General features: G+C 46.3%; 1 protein-coding gene across 5 annotated transcripts in view; it reads left to right on the top strand.

The window, feature by feature from the left end:
- The window catches only part of TBL1XR1 (TBL1X/Y related 1), a 190,531-nt gene that overhangs the window by 88,791 nt on the left and 84,197 nt on the right, over positions 1 to 17,543 (top strand). For 4 of the 5 annotated variants that reach the window (XM_083504263.1, XM_083504267.1, XM_083504266.1 and 1 more), the window contains exon 2: positions 7,718 to 7,782. The gene's annotated coding sequence lies outside the window, so the exon portion shown is untranslated. Of the gene's footprint in view, positions 1 to 2,199; positions 2,306 to 7,717; positions 7,783 to 17,543 lie in introns of those variants that run through there. The other variant, XM_083504265.1, reaches the window with a different exon arrangement.

Raw genomic sequence — 17,543 nt, 5'->3', positions numbered from 1 at the left:
TGCTGGTATCTTCGAGAACACTATCCAACCATCTCGTCTGTCGTCCCCTTCTCCTTGTGCCCTCCATCTTTCCCAACATCAGGGTCTTTTCCAGGGAGTCTTCTCTTCTCATGAGGTGGCCAAAGTATTGGAGCCTCAGCTTCAGGATCTCTCCTTCCAGTGAGCACTCAGGGCTGATTTCCTTCAGAATGGAGAGGTTTGATGAACTTGCAGTCCATGGGACTCTCAAGAGTCTCCTCCAGCACCATAATTCAAAAGCATCAATTCTTTGGCAATCAGCCTTCTTGATGGTCCAGCTCTCACTTCCATACATCACTACTGGGAAAACCATAGCTTTTACTGTACGGACCTTTGTTGACAAGGTGATGTCTCTGCTTTTTAAGATGCTGTCTAGGTTTGTCATTGCTTTTCTCCCAAGAAGCAGGCATCTTTTAATTTCGTGGCTGCTGTCACCATCAAGGAGAGAGGTAGCAGGAGCAAATGTAAGTTTCCTGCAAAAAAGGCAGGGGGGAGAGAAATTGTCAGAATTGCTGCTGAGGGAGCAAGGCTGTTGCAACTTGCTAAATGTATAAGGTGGCAGAGTGGTCTTTTCTGCATCTTTTGAAAAAAAACTCCTTCTGCCCACATGCACCGCAGGGCAGGTTCTTCTCAGAAAGGAAACATGCTGGTGGCAAGCAGCAATTCACAAGAATGCAAGGACCCTGTATGCTCCTCCTGAAGATACCAACACAATGTGTATATGCCAGCTGTAGACTTGCTATTTTGTGGAGCAAATTGTGCCTGTTGCCAGCTTGACGTTCCTCACCTACCCAGATGTTTGTGGTGTCAACATGTTGCAGGGTGAGCGTTTGGCATGCTGAAAATAAGAGCAGATGTACTGTTCGATTTAGGGAGTAAAGGGATTAAAAAAATTCATTGCAAAAAAAAATTCATTGCAAAAAAACCAGGGAGTAGGAAGAAACATGCTTTCCTCATGGGGTTCTTTGTGTTAAAAAGGTCATTTGTCAGCTGCTGATGTTGCTTGCATCTGATTCTTCTTTACTTCTTGGGCTAGATTTTGCTGCTGGACTTGTTAGTGTTCCTTTATTGCTTAAATCTGTTGCTTTACTGCGTTTATTTTTCAACATCTGCACACAACTCTTGACACTTCCCCTTTTTGCCAAATAGTAGGACATAAACCTTTTATATTAAAACACAGTACCAAAAGAAACAGTTTGTTCTCTATTTCCGAAACTTAAGTGACTGATTAAGAAGTGCTTGGAAATGATGTACAAGCAGTAAACGAAACTGCAAGAACCACATACAGTGCTACCTCAGGTTACATATGCTTCAGGTTACATACGCTTCAGGTTACAGACTCCGCTAACCCAGAAATAGTACCTCGGGTTAAGAACTTTGCTTCAGGATGAGAAAAGAAACAGCGTGGTGGTGGCGCAGTGGCAGCGGGAGGCCCCATTAGCTAAAGTGGTGCTTCAGGTTAAGAACAGTTTCAGGTTAAGAACGGACCTCCGGAATGAATTAAGTACTTAACCGGAGGTACCACTGTAATGAGAAGCTGCCTTAGGCCCGGTCAAGACTATGGGCTCGTCTAGGTCACTATTGTCTTTTTAGGATGGCTGTAGCTCTCCACGTTCTGTGGCATCACCTCTGTCCAGACTTTTGAAACTGGAGGTGCCAAGGATTGAACTCTGGGCCCCCAGCAATATAAAACACAAGTACAATCACTTTGCTGTCGTCCTTCCCCGAAGGTGGTGGCAACCATAGCAGATTTTAGAGCACGTCGTTCCACCCTTAAAAGAAAAGTTATCTATTTGTAAGATTTCTTACCCTCTTAGGTGGGTTGTAGGAATACAGTGTTAGATTTTAGAGTCTTTAAAAAGTGGGAGGGGACGGTTGGTATGATTTTTTTTTAAAAAAATATGTTTTTATTATCTATAATGCTATGTAAACTATGTTTTTAACGTCGCGCACCACCCTGCAATCTTTGGATAAAAGGTGGTGTAGAAATTGAACGAAAATAAAATTATAGAAGGATCTGGCAACTTCTGTTTCAGTGTATCTGAAGAAGTGTGCATGCACACGAAAGCTCATACCAAGAACTAGTTGGTCTTTAAGGTGCTACTGGAAGGAATTTTTTTATTTTGAAAATAATAAAGTCGCGGTTAAAAACTTGAGCTTATTGTTTTTGGCGAAGGAGGTTTCTCGCCATTGGACAAGTTAGATGTTCATCCATGATGTTGGAAATTTATGGAATATTTTGTGGTGAGCTACTGGATCCAGTAATTGGTGCCCCCCTACAATTAAGGTAGTCTTTTTTTAAAAAAATTAAAGCGTGATTCATTAATATGCAGCGGATTACAAATAGTTGCATTTTTAGTTTTCAAGTTCCGATTGCCTCGGGGAAATCACAGACATTAATTTGCAGTCGTAAAGATTAAACAGGTAAAGTCAGCGAGTAATGCTAATGTGTAGCGTAATTTCTTATTGCCTGCCTGCCTTTTGTGTATTGCTTTCGCTGTTCTCGGAAGATTCAGCACCGATGGTTGCATTCTGTCATAAACCAGCGTCAAACGTTCGAATTGGATGGGGGAGGAAGACAATAACAAAAGGAGGGGCTAAGACGGGTCAGCAAACTTTTTCAGCAGGGGGCCGGTCCACTGTCCCTCAGACCTTGTGGTGGGCTGGACTATATTTTGAAAAAAATAAATAAATGAACGAATTCCTATGCCCCACAAATAACCCAGAGATGCATTTTAAATAAAAAGACACATTCTACTCATGTAAAAACACGCTGATTCCCGACCGTCCTTGGGCCAGATTGAGAAGGCGATTGGGCCCGATCTGGCCCCTGGGCCTTAGTTTGCCTACCCATGGGCTAAGATATAAAGAAAGCACAGTCCAAACGGCAGCAATCAGAGTTCCAGATTTCTGGGTAGAACCATTTGAGTCAAATGGTTTGACTCTCCAGCGTTGAGCTACAGGAAACGGATGGGGTGGGGGTCCAAAGGATCTAGTCCAGCAACAGCAGATTAAGATTGCAATGCTAACTCCGATTTACCCAGGAGCAAACTATGTTGGATTCAATGGACTGACTTCTGAGTAAGGCACAGTAAGGTTTTCAGCCCAAGGGAGCGATCTTAGGCATGCGAAGCCAGCGTAAGTTCCGCTGTCTTAAGTTAAGCCAAGTGGGACGTGGGTGGCGCTGTGGTCTAAACCACTGAGCCTAGGGCTTGCCCATCGGAAAGTTAGCGGTTCGAATCCCCGCAACAGGGTGAGCTCCCGTTGCTGGGTCCCAGCTCCTGCCAACCTAGCAGTTTGAGAGCACGTCAAAGTGCAAGTAGATAAATAGGTACCACTCCAGTGGGAAGGTAAACGGCGTTTCTGTGCGCTGCTCTGGTTCGCCAGAAGCAGCTTAGTCATGCTGGCCACATGACCCGGAAAAACTGTCCGCAGACAAACGTCGGCTCCTCGGCCAGTAAAGCGAGATGAGCGCCGCAACCCCAGAGTCATTCGCGACTGGACTTAACTGTCAGGGGGTCCTTTACCTTTACCTTTTTAAAGTTAAGCCAGCGTAAAGTGTGCCAGATCCAAACTCTGTTCAGGACTGGGGCAATTGCTGTCCAGGCCAGCCTAACCCTGGCAAAAGGGAAAGCCATTTCCTTGGTGGGTCTTTCACTGCAGGCTTTCACTGCCACCCCCCACCTTACTTAACCCACGATTGCAGGGCAGAAGGATATAATAATAATAATAATAATAATAATAATAATAATAATAATAATAATAATTTATTATTTATACCCCGCCCATCTGGCTGGGTTTCCCCAGCCACTCTGGGCGGCTTCCAAAAGAATATTAAAATACTATGATACATCAAACATTAAAAGCTTCCCTAAACAGGGCTGCCTTATGTTGATGGCAAGAAATGTAGGATGTTGAAGGCTACCTGCAGTAGGTGACTACAGTTTGTTCACTGGGAGGTCACCTTCCCATCCCCGCCCCTTTCTCCATTTGCAAAAGTGTGAATGTTCCACTTCACACCAGGTTCATGCTCTTGAGGCCCATGTGTGCGAGGAATTTTGCTTTGAGCTTGGAGAAAGTCCTGGGAAGGTTGGCTTTCGCAACAGTGTGAGCCTGCAGAGCAAGGGACCTTGTGGCGCTACAGATGTTGATGCTGGCGGTGGCTATATTTATATATGCTGCCCTTTCTCTCGCGGAGCACAAGGCAGCGCACATAATTCATGTACTGCGTTGACACATAATGCAAGAATGATAATTAAATGCCGTCCGTTATAGCAGCTAAGCTAACAGCAAAAGCCAGCAGTGACTCCCTAGGCTAGTAAGGCCCTTCAGTCTACAGCAGGGTTTTGTGGGAATTGTAGTCCCAAAATAGCTGGAGACCCAAGTTTGGGAAACACTGGTCTACATGATGCACAGAAATTCTGGGGGAATAGGCATGTCTTTAATTGCCACCTAGCTGGGGGGAAAAAACCACCTATTGTTGGGCTTTTACATCCAAAACGACTGATAGGGATGATGGGAGTTGTAGTTCCACAACCCCTGTCCCTGCTCTAAAGTGTCCCCTCCCAGTCCTTGGGGGTGCCTTTTGATTCTAGGAATTGTTTGTATATATCCACCCTGCTACCCCCTCCCTCCTGCCATTCTTTTTTCTTTTCTTTCCAGTTGTAGGGAGGGGTAGAGATCTTCATGCTCGTGGTTCCAAACATCTGGGTTACATTTATGCTGGTTTTGAATGTAGGTCAGTCTTCATGTGTCGCAAAGCAAGAAAAATTAGAGGGAGCCTCTGGGCTTGCCTCCTTGGCCTGTCCTATGGGGGGAAACAGTCGCTTGGGATTGGAAGCAGGGAGTTTTGCTTTGGTCTGCTCTCGGCACGCCTGCGTCGCTGCTGGGCCTGGGTGGGCGTGAACAACCTGTATCTTCCTCCGTCCCCATGATGGCTTTCATAAATGCTTAATTGCATCTTAACATTGCTGCTTAGGGCCAGGTTCCCAAGGCCTTGTTCAGGGTGCATAGCAGCCTGAAGGACATAAGAACATTGGGAGACCCCTGGAAAGTGTGCACGTTTTATGTGGCAGGGGTGTGACCATTCAGCTGTTGCTGGACTCCCACCTCCCAGGAGCCCCATCCATGATAACCGATCCAGAGGGCCAGTGATTCACCCATTCCTACTCTCTGGTTTCCCTAGGCCCCAATCCTGCCTCGTTACCTCCCCACCCACTTCTGATTTTGTGCTGTGTGACATCTGCTGATGGGAGTCACTGGGGTGATGTGTAGCCTTTACCTATGTTTTAGGCCACCCATTGGAATTATTGGGCACATTCATTATTTTCAATGGGTCTACTATGAATATGGGGACGCGGGTGGCACTGTGGGTTAAACCACAGAGCCTAGGACTTGCCGATCAGAAGGTCGGCAGTTCGAATCTCCGCAACGGGGTGAGCTCCCGTTGCTCGGTCCCTGCTCCTGCCAACCTAGCAGTTCGAAAGCATGCCAGTGCAAGTAGGTAAATAGGTACCACTCTGGCAGGAAGGTAAATGGCATTTCCATGTGCTGCTCTGGTTCGCCAGAAGCGGCTTAGTCATGCTGGCCACATGACCCAGAAGCTGTACGCTGGCTCCCTCGGCCAATAAATGAGTGCCACAACCCCAGAGTTGGTCATGGCTGGACCTAATGGTCAGGGGTCCCTTTACCTTTACTTTATTTTACTATGAATGTGGCTAATGTTGGATAATTCACAGGGTTTGAGTCTCTTTGTTGTCCCCTTTCCACTCAAACAGAGAAAACATGTAAAATAGAAAATAGCTTATTTTGCAAAATGAGGGGGAAATAAGCCCATTTGCCTTGATTGGCTTAACTAATTTAACTGTTTAGGGAAGTTTTAAATGTTTGATGTATTTATCATGTTTTTAATATTTTATTGGGAGCCGCCCAGAGTGGCTGGGGAAACCCAACCAGATGGGCAGGGTATAAAATTATTATTATTAATAATAATAACAACAACAATGTTTTAAGCAATGTCACATGGATGCCCAATTTACTCCTTTTCCGACGCTGCTGCCATCGCTAACCTTGCACGCTACGTACTTTTTCTCCTAACTGATACCCAAATGAAAAACATGGAAGCCCCGCACATACGGGCCCTCGCCACACTGTCCCTGATACACAGACAACACTTTAGACCGTCGCACAATCGTACATTTGTGCTAAAGAGCTTATTCAGTTGAACACGCTTGGAAATTCTCCTCCCCAAAAGCAATAACAACAGCAACACATCTGGCTGGGTTTCCCCAACCACCGTCTTCAAAATTAAAACCACCCTCATTAAAATACATTTGAATGTATTTTTTTAATCTTTGTTGGAAGCCGCTCAGAGTGGCTGGGGAAGCCCAGACAGATGGGCGGGGTGTAAATAAATAAATGAATAAATAAATAAATAAAATTTGTGCTGATCATGAGGAGGTGTGAAGAGCTGTCCTTATGCCTGCTAGACATTGGGGTAGGACTTGCATACCAGTTACCTGCCTCCATTCCTGGTTATACAGCAGGAGTGTTGTGCCCAGGCAAATGCTGGAACAAGACTAGTATCTCAAGGAAAATCCCTTAAGGTGACGGCTGGACCCTGGCATCATTGTGGGGGGTCACTGGCACCTGTGGTGGGCTGTCTGAGAAGGATTGCTTTCTTTGTGTCAAGCACATGTTTACTAAGCCAGCACTCTCTATATTAAATAGTCCATGCATTCAGTGCCTCCCCGCGTATTAAGTGTATCCGTGGAAGCTGTGTTCTGAATATCCCCACAGCCCCCTACTCTTCGGAAGTTAGGTAGGAACCTCTTCTCTCATGTTGTCTCAGTCCTGGAGCACCTCGCCCAACAGTCTCCTGCTTCTAAAATATCTTCCGGACGCCTGCTGAAAACTGACCTATTCTCTCGAGATTTTGGCGGGATGGAATTGTACAACTGTCTGGGTCCCCCCCCCCCTATTGCTAACTTTGATACTGATAGCATTGTGGGTTTCCTGCTTTGTTTCATTTTGCGTTTGCTGCATTTTATATTGGTACGTTAAGCCGCCTTGGAAACTCTTGGTGCGAAGACGTAGTTGCAACAAATGCATGCACATGGTAGGGTTGCAGCCTCGCTTGCGGGAAGTTGTTTGGTGGTCCCCAGGCACTTGCAGCAACTGCAACAAGCAGCAGGGTTGCTGTTACTAAGAGGGGCATTAGATCTTGCATTCGGAGGGAGCCTTGTGGGGTTTGCAGGTTCTCATTTATGGACCCGGTGTGGTGGGTGCCCTTTGCAAAGCAGTGCAAGCCAAGCAGTTTCCTGGACCCAGGGCTTTCCAGGACTGGGGGCGGCAGTGTCACTTAGCTGTGACACTGCTAAATACCCCCCCCCCGTTTTCCTTCCCCCGCCCCACCCCCCAGTGCAGCAGTGTGTGGGCCAAGTGTTGCCACATTGCTGCTTTTTATACCCATCTCTGATCTTGCAATGCATCTATTCTAAATGTGTTAACGTATATTAACTAACTTTTGCCTCCTTGGAAACATGGCAACAGCTCGCCCTCTCTACAAATCCAGCAGTGAGAAATTCCAGGCTTTTCCCCTTTAGAAAATCTCCTGAGCAATCCACTGTCGTATTATGATGTGTTAACATCCCTTTTGGTTTTTAAATAGTAAACCTTCCCTCCCCCTTTTCTTTTCCAGTACCATCTTCCTGTGACGGGAGGCTCCTAACAGGACACCTTCCACCCATCAATGCACTGCCAATGGTAAGTTCAGGGAAACCCCCGTTGCAAAAGTTTATTGTGTTGTGATGTGGCCTTTACACAAAACCTTCTGCCTGCAGGAGAAGAGGCAAGCAGACGGGCTCCTAGGCTCAGGAATTCTTTTTTCTATAAAAGCATCCTATTATTTTTGCATACGTGGAGGCCTATTTGTCTATCTGGCAGTAACTGCGTCCGTTTTGACAGCTGCATTTGATGATACCTGTGCAATTGGTATCACAAAATTCTTCCCTGGCTAAGCTGGAGCATCACTCCTTCTCATAGTGAACTCAGGTGACAACAGAAACATGGTCTTTGAGAAATGGGAGAGGAAGGTATTGGCATACTCTGGGGATTACCTCCCTAATAATAATAATAATATCCCCAAAACTTGAGGGTGTGTGTACGGCAGGGACATCTTAGCCACAGAATGCTGTTGGTTGGCCAAGAAAACTGGAGGAAGTGAAGAAATGGGGGGAAGAGTGGGAGAAGAAGAATGGAATGAGCATTGTCCCAGTATAACAGTTTCCATACCTTCGCCAGTGTGATAAACTCATAAATGACTTCCTAGGTGGGTCTTCCCATTGCCCATTAGCGCTGAAATGGGCAGAGTTGACTTTCCCTGTCTTGAGTCTACAGATTCTGGGACCTATGCTTTTGTGCCAACTTTGTATTTACATGAGTTGGCATGATAAATCGTCAACGATTCGCCACGTGTGAATATTGGAATCCACCATGGGGTTTTGAACTGGGTTTTTAAATCACATTTCATAGGATTTTGCTTACATGAGCAAAAAAAGCACAAAACACATACACAAAGAAAATTACAGAATTGGGGTGTGGGAGAAGGCCAGTGTTGGCAAACTGATGGTAAAGGTAAAGGTACCCCTGCCCGTACGGGCCAGTCTTGACAGACTCTAGGGTTGTGCGCTCATCTCACTCTATAGGCCGGGAGCCAGCGCTGTCCGCAGACACTTCCGGGTCACGTGGCCAGCGTGACAAGCTGCATCTGGTGAGCCAGCGCAGCACACGGAACACCGTTTACCTTCTCGCTAGTAAGCAGTCCCTATTTATCTACTTGCACCTGGGGGTGCTTTCGAACTGCTAGGTTGGCAGGCGCTGGGACCGAGCGACGGGAGCGCACCCTGCCGCGGGGATTCGAACCGCTGACCTTTCGATCGGCAAGTCCTAGGCGCTGAGGCTTTTACCCACCCTGGTGGTACTTCCAAGCATATGGGAGACCTGATGTTTTTAATCTTTGGATGAGAGTCCCATCAGTTCCGCAGCTTCTGGAGGGACAAGTTTTGGCCTTTCGCGTTTCCCTATTTAATTACTATGAAATGCACTTCTGATTCAGGGAATTACACAGAATTCAAAGTCCTGTCCTATGTACCTAGGCCAGGCTTCCTCAACCTCAGCCCTCCAGATGTTTTTGGCCTACAACTCCCATGATCCCTAGCTAGCAGGACCAGTGGTCAGGGATGATGGGCATTGTAGTCTCAAAACATCTGGAGGGCCGAGGATGAGGAAGCCTGACCTAGGCTCTTGGATGCAAGTCCCATTCAACACCCATTGCTTAATTTCAGGCGCCTGCGTCGAAAAACCTAAATGATGACAAGGTCATCATTGTCATCTGCCCCCCACTTAAGTGTAGCATAAGTCCCGTGCAGATATTCAAACTGTACTCAAGGAGGCCGACCAAGGTTTCCTTGACCCACCATGCCCATTTCTGCCCCACGCACCATTTGTACATTAGTCTTAACATTTGCCCTGCAGCTGCCATGTCTTGACCCCAGCATGGATGGACCTCGTCCATGTGATCTGTGTTTCCCCTAATGGAGTGTTGGGTGTAGACCCCATTGCACACATAAATTGTGGGATGGCAAGGATGGTGAGTATGTGTGCCCTGGGGAGGTTGGATTCATATGACTCTGAGCCACCCTCAGTTGTTCTGAACAACTGCTTAAGAGTTCTGCTTTCCATAACACACAGCTACTGTTCAGAAGAGACCTCTGATTTGGGTTCCCCAGTGCAGCAAGGCTAATAGTGTGGGTGGCTGAGAAATTCTCATCCTAAGCAGTGTGTGGGTTTGGACACAAGACTGAGAACTTTCCAGTCCTTCCTTGTAGCATTCTTCTGCTCTTTTTTTATTTTTTTAATTGTTTGATTTCTCGCCTGTTGCTTTCTCCAGCAGAATACAACCCCTTCCCTATATTACTTCATGCTTGCGTACTGTGACTTAGCCAAGATTGAAATACTGTTCTGCATTATTGCCTCTTTTAAAAAACATGACTCATTGCATATTAAACTACTCCCAACACTTCATTAATTTTTAAAATACCAGGAAGAGGCTGTTTGAAGTCTTACTGCGTTTTCTCCTAATTTTCCCCCTACAGGTTGTGCCAGAAAAGAAGTATTTGTAGAGTCTTGTGGGCCTGTTACTCGGTGTAGTGATAACTGATTCATAATTACTGCTTGGAGCAGGAGGAGAGAGAGGCCTTTTCACTTTTCTTTTCTTTTTCAGTCTTTCGGTAGAAAGAGCCTGGCTGTGGGGGGGGGGGGATATAGTGCACAGGGCTTGTGTGTATTTTGCCATTTGCCCTGCATTAGCATGGAATTCGGTGCTGGATGAAAAAGTCACGGTTGTGAGAATGCCCGCTTCTACCTTATTTATTTATTTATTTAAAACGGAAGTTTATTTCCGTTGTGGCTACAAAAGACAGGCTTGCGGAAGGGCTGTGGCTCAGGAGCAACCAGCCGTCTTCTGGCAAATAGCGGCTCAACCACTGGCGCTAGGACTCCTGCCCTTTCGGCGAAGCCTTGGGAGAGCCACATCTAATCTGTGTGTAAGACCAGCTTAATTTTATCCCTTTCTTTGTGGTATTTGGGCGACGGCTGAAGCCACGGTGGGCAACCTGCGGACCCCCGGCTTAATCACATGGCGGCCCTCGGCCTAATTTCACAATCTCCTCATAAATTATCGGTTCAGACCTATGGCATGAGCAACCTGTCACCCTGTGTCTGTTGCAGAATGACTCCGTAATCAGACATGTGTAGCACATTCACCGCCCTGGTGGTGTACAGTGGTGCCTCGCAAGACGAAAAGAATCCGTTCTGTGATTCTCTTCGTCTAGCGGTTTTTTCGTCTTGCGAAGCAAGCCCATTGACAGATTAGCGGATTAGCGCTATTAGCGGCTTTTAGCGGCTTATCGGCTTATCGGATCAGCTGATAAGCGGCTTAGCGGCTTAGAAAAAAGGGGGGGGGAAACCCGCAGGAACTTGCAAGACATTTTCGTCTTGCGAAGCAAGCCCATAGGAGATTCGTTTTGCGAAGCACCTCCAAAACGGAAAACTCTTTCGTCTAGCGAGTTTTCCGTCTTGCGAGGCATTCGTCTTGCGGGGCACCACTGTATCTTCTTTGTCTTGACTCCCTCTTTAAGCTCTCTGCAGTGTTGCCCATCGCTACACCTTGTAGTAGCCAGCTCCATAGTTTTAACCACATGCTGTGTGAAGAATTTCCTTCCTTTTTGCTTCCTTGGACTTTCTAGTAAGTACCATAGTAAATATAGTTGGTTAGCGACGGTTTGCTGAAGTCAATAATCTGCAAATACGTTGGCCTCGAATTTGGAGAGCCAGAGTCACTGCCATCCAGCAGAAATTTTTTTTTTTCAGGGTTCACTGTAGCTGCCACTTGGGCTCGCCGGCAACTCTGACGATTAGGGTGTTTCTCTTCCTTAATTTATAGCTTGTATCTTATAAAGTTTGACACAACCTTTCGTTCGGCAGTGCCTGGCAAGGTGCTCAACCTAGCCCAGCCCAGCTTCTTGCAGCCTTGTAATATGGGGGAGTTAGAGCATTAAAATAATGAGATAAAACAATGTTAAACAATGTTAAAACAACAAGACACAGCACTAGAGGATGCACTAGAAGAAGTTAAAAAGTAAAACGGAAGAGAGGGATAAAAACAAGTACTGAGGGTTGGTTATCCAGTGGTACCTTGGGTTACATACGCTTCAGGTTACAGACCCCGCTAACCCAGAAATATTACCTCAGGTTAAGAACTTTGCTTCAGGATGAGAACAGAAATCATGCTCCGGTGGTGCGGCGGCAGCGGGGGCCCCCATTAGCTAAAGTGGTGCTTCAGGTTAAGAACAGTTTCAGGTTAAGTACGGACCTCCGGAACGAATTAAGTACTTAATCCGAGGTACCACTGTAAAGCAAAAACTTGCATTGAAATGAGCCTTAGAGCTGAAGACCCTCCTTTCCTCCATTAGTGCTCTGGCCCCTTCTGGGAAGTTTTTGACACGAAGGGTGGGACGTCTATCTGCTTAATCTCAGAAAGCACTATATTATTTGTGGACGGAACTTTGTTTTTAACAACAACAACAACTTTATTATTTATACCCTGCCCATCTGGCTGGGTTTCCCCAGCCACTCTGGGCGGCTTACAGCATATATAAAAAAATGTAAATCATCAGTGAATAACAATTTCCCAATACTGGGCTGCCTTCAGATGTATTCTAAAAGTCAGATAGTTGTTTATTTCCTTGACATCTGAAGGGAGGGCATTCCACAGGGCGGTCGACGCTACCAAGAAGGCCCTCTGCTTGGTTCCCTTCTTGCAGTGGGGGAACCGCCAGAAGGCCCTCGGAGCTGGACCTCAGTGTCCGGGGTGAACGATGCAGCCCTTGCCACGTGTTTTGGACTGCTTCCCCATCCCATCAGCCCCTGGCAGCTGGTGGGATTGGCCATCCGAAACACCTGGAGGTCACCAGGTTGTTTCAGGCTCCAGTACCGTGAGCATCACCGCAATCCCCAGGTAGCTCAGTTGGTCGAGCAAGAGACTCTTAATCTCAGGGTCGTGGGTTTGAGCCCTACCTTGGGCAAAAAGATTCCTTCATTGTAGGGGGTGGGACCAGGTGACATCATGGTCCCTTCCAACTCTACGGATCTATGAATTGGTCTTGTGCTTTTGTGGCTTTTCCTATTTCTTGAAAGGAGGAGGTTTGCAAACAGCATTCCTTTTTTAATGCTGCCTGGTTTTTTACTGTTCTGCTTCTTTATTGGCCTCCCTTGGTTCAAGGTTGAGGGTTTTTTTGTGGGTAGAATTGGGGTGGCTGCTCCTTTATGATTCCACGTATCCTTCCTTATGGAGCATAAACTCCAGCTTAAGCTCCTGTTTGCCGAGCCAGTGCCAGAAACGGGGGCCGGGGGCATTGTAAAACCTCCTCTGGCTCCTAAAGAGCCCAGCATTGGCCTCTTGTCTTTAAGTACCCACTTCCCTTCCCCGGATTGGCCCATCAGAAATCTATCATTGCTTTTAGTGGTCCGTTTTTGCTGCTTCCATTGCTATCGACGCAGAGCCCAGAGGGGTCCATTCCTCTGCTCAGTCTCACCGCAGATATTGGCATTAGGCATGTGTTGGCAATACTGAGCCTGTTTTGGGGGGAAGAGCACTATAGACGTTAACTGTTAAATGGGGATTAATAAGGAGGCATGCAGGAAAGTTCTTCGTTCTTGCGGTGTTTTTAATTTTGCAAGACCGGCAAACGCGCCTATGGTTGTATTTTGTATATAGTGCTATGAGAATGCTGTTTTGTGTTGCGTCAATAGAAGACCGCCTTCCTAACCTTTTCATGCCGTTCGGCTGTTTGCTTAATGACCTCTGGCTGACGGTAGTAATAATGGTAGCAATATTTGTCAGCCCCTTTTATCCCACGACTCCCTTGAGCTTAGGGCAGTGTACATGGTGTTCACACTGTGGGTTTTTGTCTGTGCAACACCTCTTGCGACGTAGGCTAGGCTGTGAATGGCCATTGCTGCAGTAGGCAGCTTCATGGCTGAGTGAGGGTTTGACGCAGGAGCTCCCTAGTTCCAGGTGGGACACTGTAACCACTAGGCCATGCTGGATTCCTTCAACCTACCAGTATGGTGGCGGCAGAGAGAACAGCAGCACAGATACAGTGGTACCTTGGTTTTCAAACGTAATCTGTTCCGGAAGACCGTCCGGCTTCCGAAACGTTCGAAAACCGAGGCGCAAAGGGCGGTCTACAGTTTCGATTGAGAAAATAAAAAAAACCTCAGCAGAAGCCGTTCGACTTCTGAGGCGCGTTTGAAAACGGAACTATTTACTTCCAGATTTTCGGCGTTCAAAAACCGAAACGTCCGACTCCAAGACGCTTGAAAACCGTGGGACCACTGTATGTCCAGTATAAGAGAGAATTGAGTTATGTCGTGAATAGCAATGCGTGCGTATGCTGTGTAAAAAATATTGCGATGGGAAAAAGTGAGGTTCTCCTGCAATTCCTGCTGCCCCTTTGCTGTGCATTATAAAATAACAATTGTAACAATATGTTAAAGGTAAGTTTATCAGTTTTAGACCCCCTAAGCAGTAGCGGTTGGCAGGACATTACCCCGTTCGCCTCTGCATATTTCCATCCTGGTTTCAGATGCTGTGATGTATCGGTATATATTGCGATGTTTAGCCGGCGATACGTCACGATGCTGGAAACCAGACATTGCTCAGCCATTGACAGCCATGGCTTCCTGTTAATTTCTCTAAGCGCCTTTTAAAGCCATCAGAGTTGGTGGCCGTCGTTATATCTTGTAGCAGATTCCAGAGCTTAACTATCCCCTATGTGAATAAACACTTTATTTTGCTGGTCCCGAATCGTCAAACGTTCATCTTGATGGCACGAGACCCTCACCCCCACCCCCTCCCAGTTCTAGTGTTATGAGAGAAGGAGCAGTGGATGCTGTTCTAAAAGACTCTCAAAGGTTGCGGACCTGATTCCCATGATAACCCCCCCCCAAACTTTAAAAAGCTGCCCCTCTGAAAGGAAGGATGCAAATGTCCTCTCTGTTGACGCCTGCTTTGCCCAGCAGCTGAGCCCTTCTCTTGAGTTCCTAGGCTGAATAAAGGTCTTCCACCAATAAATATGGAGGTGACTTGGTTGCAAGGCTTTAGCCCACATAAGCCATCCATATGTACTGCAGAGGGGCTCCTTTTCGCCTCCTCACATCTTGCAAAAATCTGTCATGGATGCCATATTCCGGCGCAGCGGTGTGTTTGCGGTTTGCTGTCCCCCCACGAGCAGATGGGGAATCCCCATAAAATCCCCCAACATTTCTCGGTTTGCAGTTTTAGTATTTTAAAGACCACTAAAGCTTTGTACGTACAAGCTGCTGAGAAGAGAAAGAAAGAAAAGATGATGACCCAATGATAGCAGTGCTGGATCAAACGGAAGAATGACAGTCCAGTATTCTGCCGACCAGATGCCGCTATTTAGACGCAAAACCTTCTGGCTGGTTTTGGCAGTAAAATGTGCATAAAGCATTGTGTGATATTTAGAGGCATGGTTTCTACCCAAAAACAGCAGCCTTGCATCTCCTATGCCTCTTCCTTTCCCTTCCAACAGTCTCAGTTGGTAGAGCATGAGACTCTTATTCTCAGGGCTATGGGTTCGAGCCCCATGGTAGGTATAAGATTCCTGCACTGCCGGGGGTTGAACAACTCCACAATTCTGTGATTCTGTGCAAAAATGTGGTGTCGTTGGCTTGTGACTTTATTGGATGAAGCACAGCGGCGATGCGACATTGCCTGTTGAGTTTGCACCACTAGGTGCTACCAGGGTCAGAAGAGGAGCTGTTGTGAGTCTGCTGTACTTTAGCAGTTGCTGCAAGCCTCATAGCAGCCTTGCCCCTTGTTTACCAATGCCACTGGTAAAATTATGTTTCCTTTGTGGTTTTGAAATACAGCTAAGGAAACCAAGCTAAGGTGATTAAGAAATTCCTCCCTCGCTTATGAGTTCTTAATTTCCAGGCCTTTATACTGAAGATGGTTTGGACATAATGCTAAATGATAGTTGAGCATCACAAGGAGGGAGCCTAAGCAAGCCTTGGGCTTGAATCCTCTCCCCACAGTCTCCTCCAAGGCCATGAGAATTAATTCCACACAGTTAAGTGCCCCTGAACCCACGTAAACTGTGGTTAGTCTTAGCTACGGTTTACTGAAATGAGCCAGCTTCCAACAGTTTATGAAGCTGAGTTGTTTCACTAAACCATGGTTAAGATGAGTCATGGTTTTAGGATTCCTGCAAGAGGGAATGGCTGTGACGGAAAACAGGAATGAGTGATTCCAAACTCTCCTTGCAGCCACACTTGAGAAAGGGAGGGGCAGGTTGGATTCGATGACCCTTAGGAGCCCTTCCAACTCTCCAACTCTATGATTCTATGCGGTAAATGGACTGATTGACTTGCTCCGTTATAACAGCAGCTTTGTGCCTTTGTGCATAAAATTCAAGCATGAAGCTGGTTAATGTAGGTGGCAGAATCATGTGAAAAACAGCAACAGATATTTTGTAATGGAAAGGTCTGGAGCATAAAGGCAATGAGTCATGTGCACCGAAGAATGACTGCGAGAGTGAGGTCGGCGCGCGTAGCAATTCAGAGCACGCATATGTGGTTATTGCTGCTCTGAACATAATAGTGTTGAATGGTAAAGTTCAGGAGGGGTAGGCGAAACCAATCAATTCCGTAGGCAGAGGGGCTAGAACATTGGGATCCCACTCACTGGAGCAACTTTATTACGTTTGCCTACAGCAGAAGCTACACGGTGCATAATACGCAGCCTCAAGAATCCTGGTGCAGGATTCTTATTCAGTTATTATTATTTATTCCATTGTTTGGGCTCCTGTTCGTAAGATGTCAATTCGTATTGCCCGTTTGACAGAGATTGTAGACTGGACTCTCTTTCTCTCTCTCTCTCTAGCAATTCTTAGGGTAGGGTACACAAAAAGGTAGTCTGGAATGTAAAATTAATATTTCGTAGAGTACAGTATCAGCTTTCATTTAATGAAAAAGGGTTTTGAGGTTTCAACCATGGTGTGGCTAAAAGTTCACAAAATGCACAAAGGAGAAGAGGGCATCATTTAGATTGTGATTGCTTGAAGCTCATCCCTAGAGAAGCGGCCAATGAAATGCAACAGAATTGAGCCATAACTTCTATTTATGCAACTGTATACCGTACAAGAAATGTCATCGAATGGCTGCAGACCGAGATCAATAACATGGGACCGTAGCTCCATAATAGGCAAAGGAGCAAGCTCAAAACACAAGCTGAAAATACGCATTTGGAAGAGAATGTGGAGCTTGCAAAATAACTTCCACGGTTCCTCGTTCGGCTTGATCTTTTTCAAATGTTAAAGATAGAAAAAATTCTTGAGGCTCAAGCAATTAAATGCTTGACTGCAATTTCCTGAAAAATCGTCGAAATGATTCCAGATGACTTTGGGCATCACTTTTAACTTGTTCCTTGCTCTTTGGGGTAATGTGTGGGAGTCATGCCTGTTTCATTCTCCAGAGCCGGACGGATTTCATGAATCATACCTCCACTGTTTTTTGATCAGCTTGGATCAGTTGGTTAGAGAGTGGTGCTGATAATGCCAAGGTTGCAAGTTCGATCCCTGCATGGGACAGCTGCATATTTCTGCATTGAAGGGGGTTGGACTAGATGATCCTTGGGGTCCCTTCCAACTCTACAATTCTACGATTCTATGATTGATGATAGGGCTTTAGCTTCCTGTGTTGCCCCTTGCATCCCCCCAAAACCAGCAAGACCAGATTGTATGACGTGAGATAGAAAGCTTCACAGACTAAATCTTTACCGCAAAGTGAGGGAAACGTATGCAGGTTTGCACACCTTATTTGCACAATTGATACAGGTGGTAGAGTTTGGTGCGCCTTAGTGCAAAGTTGGCATTAGTGAG

The sequence above is a fragment of the Podarcis liolepis genome (genome assembly GCF_965112155.1).
Source record: "Podarcis liolepis genome assembly, chromosome: 5".
Classification (NCBI taxonomy): Eukaryota; Metazoa; Chordata; class Lepidosauria; order Squamata; family Lacertidae; genus Podarcis; species Podarcis liolepis.
Note: the sequence above shows the minus strand (reverse complement) of the source record. Positions and strands in the feature narration are given on the sequence as shown.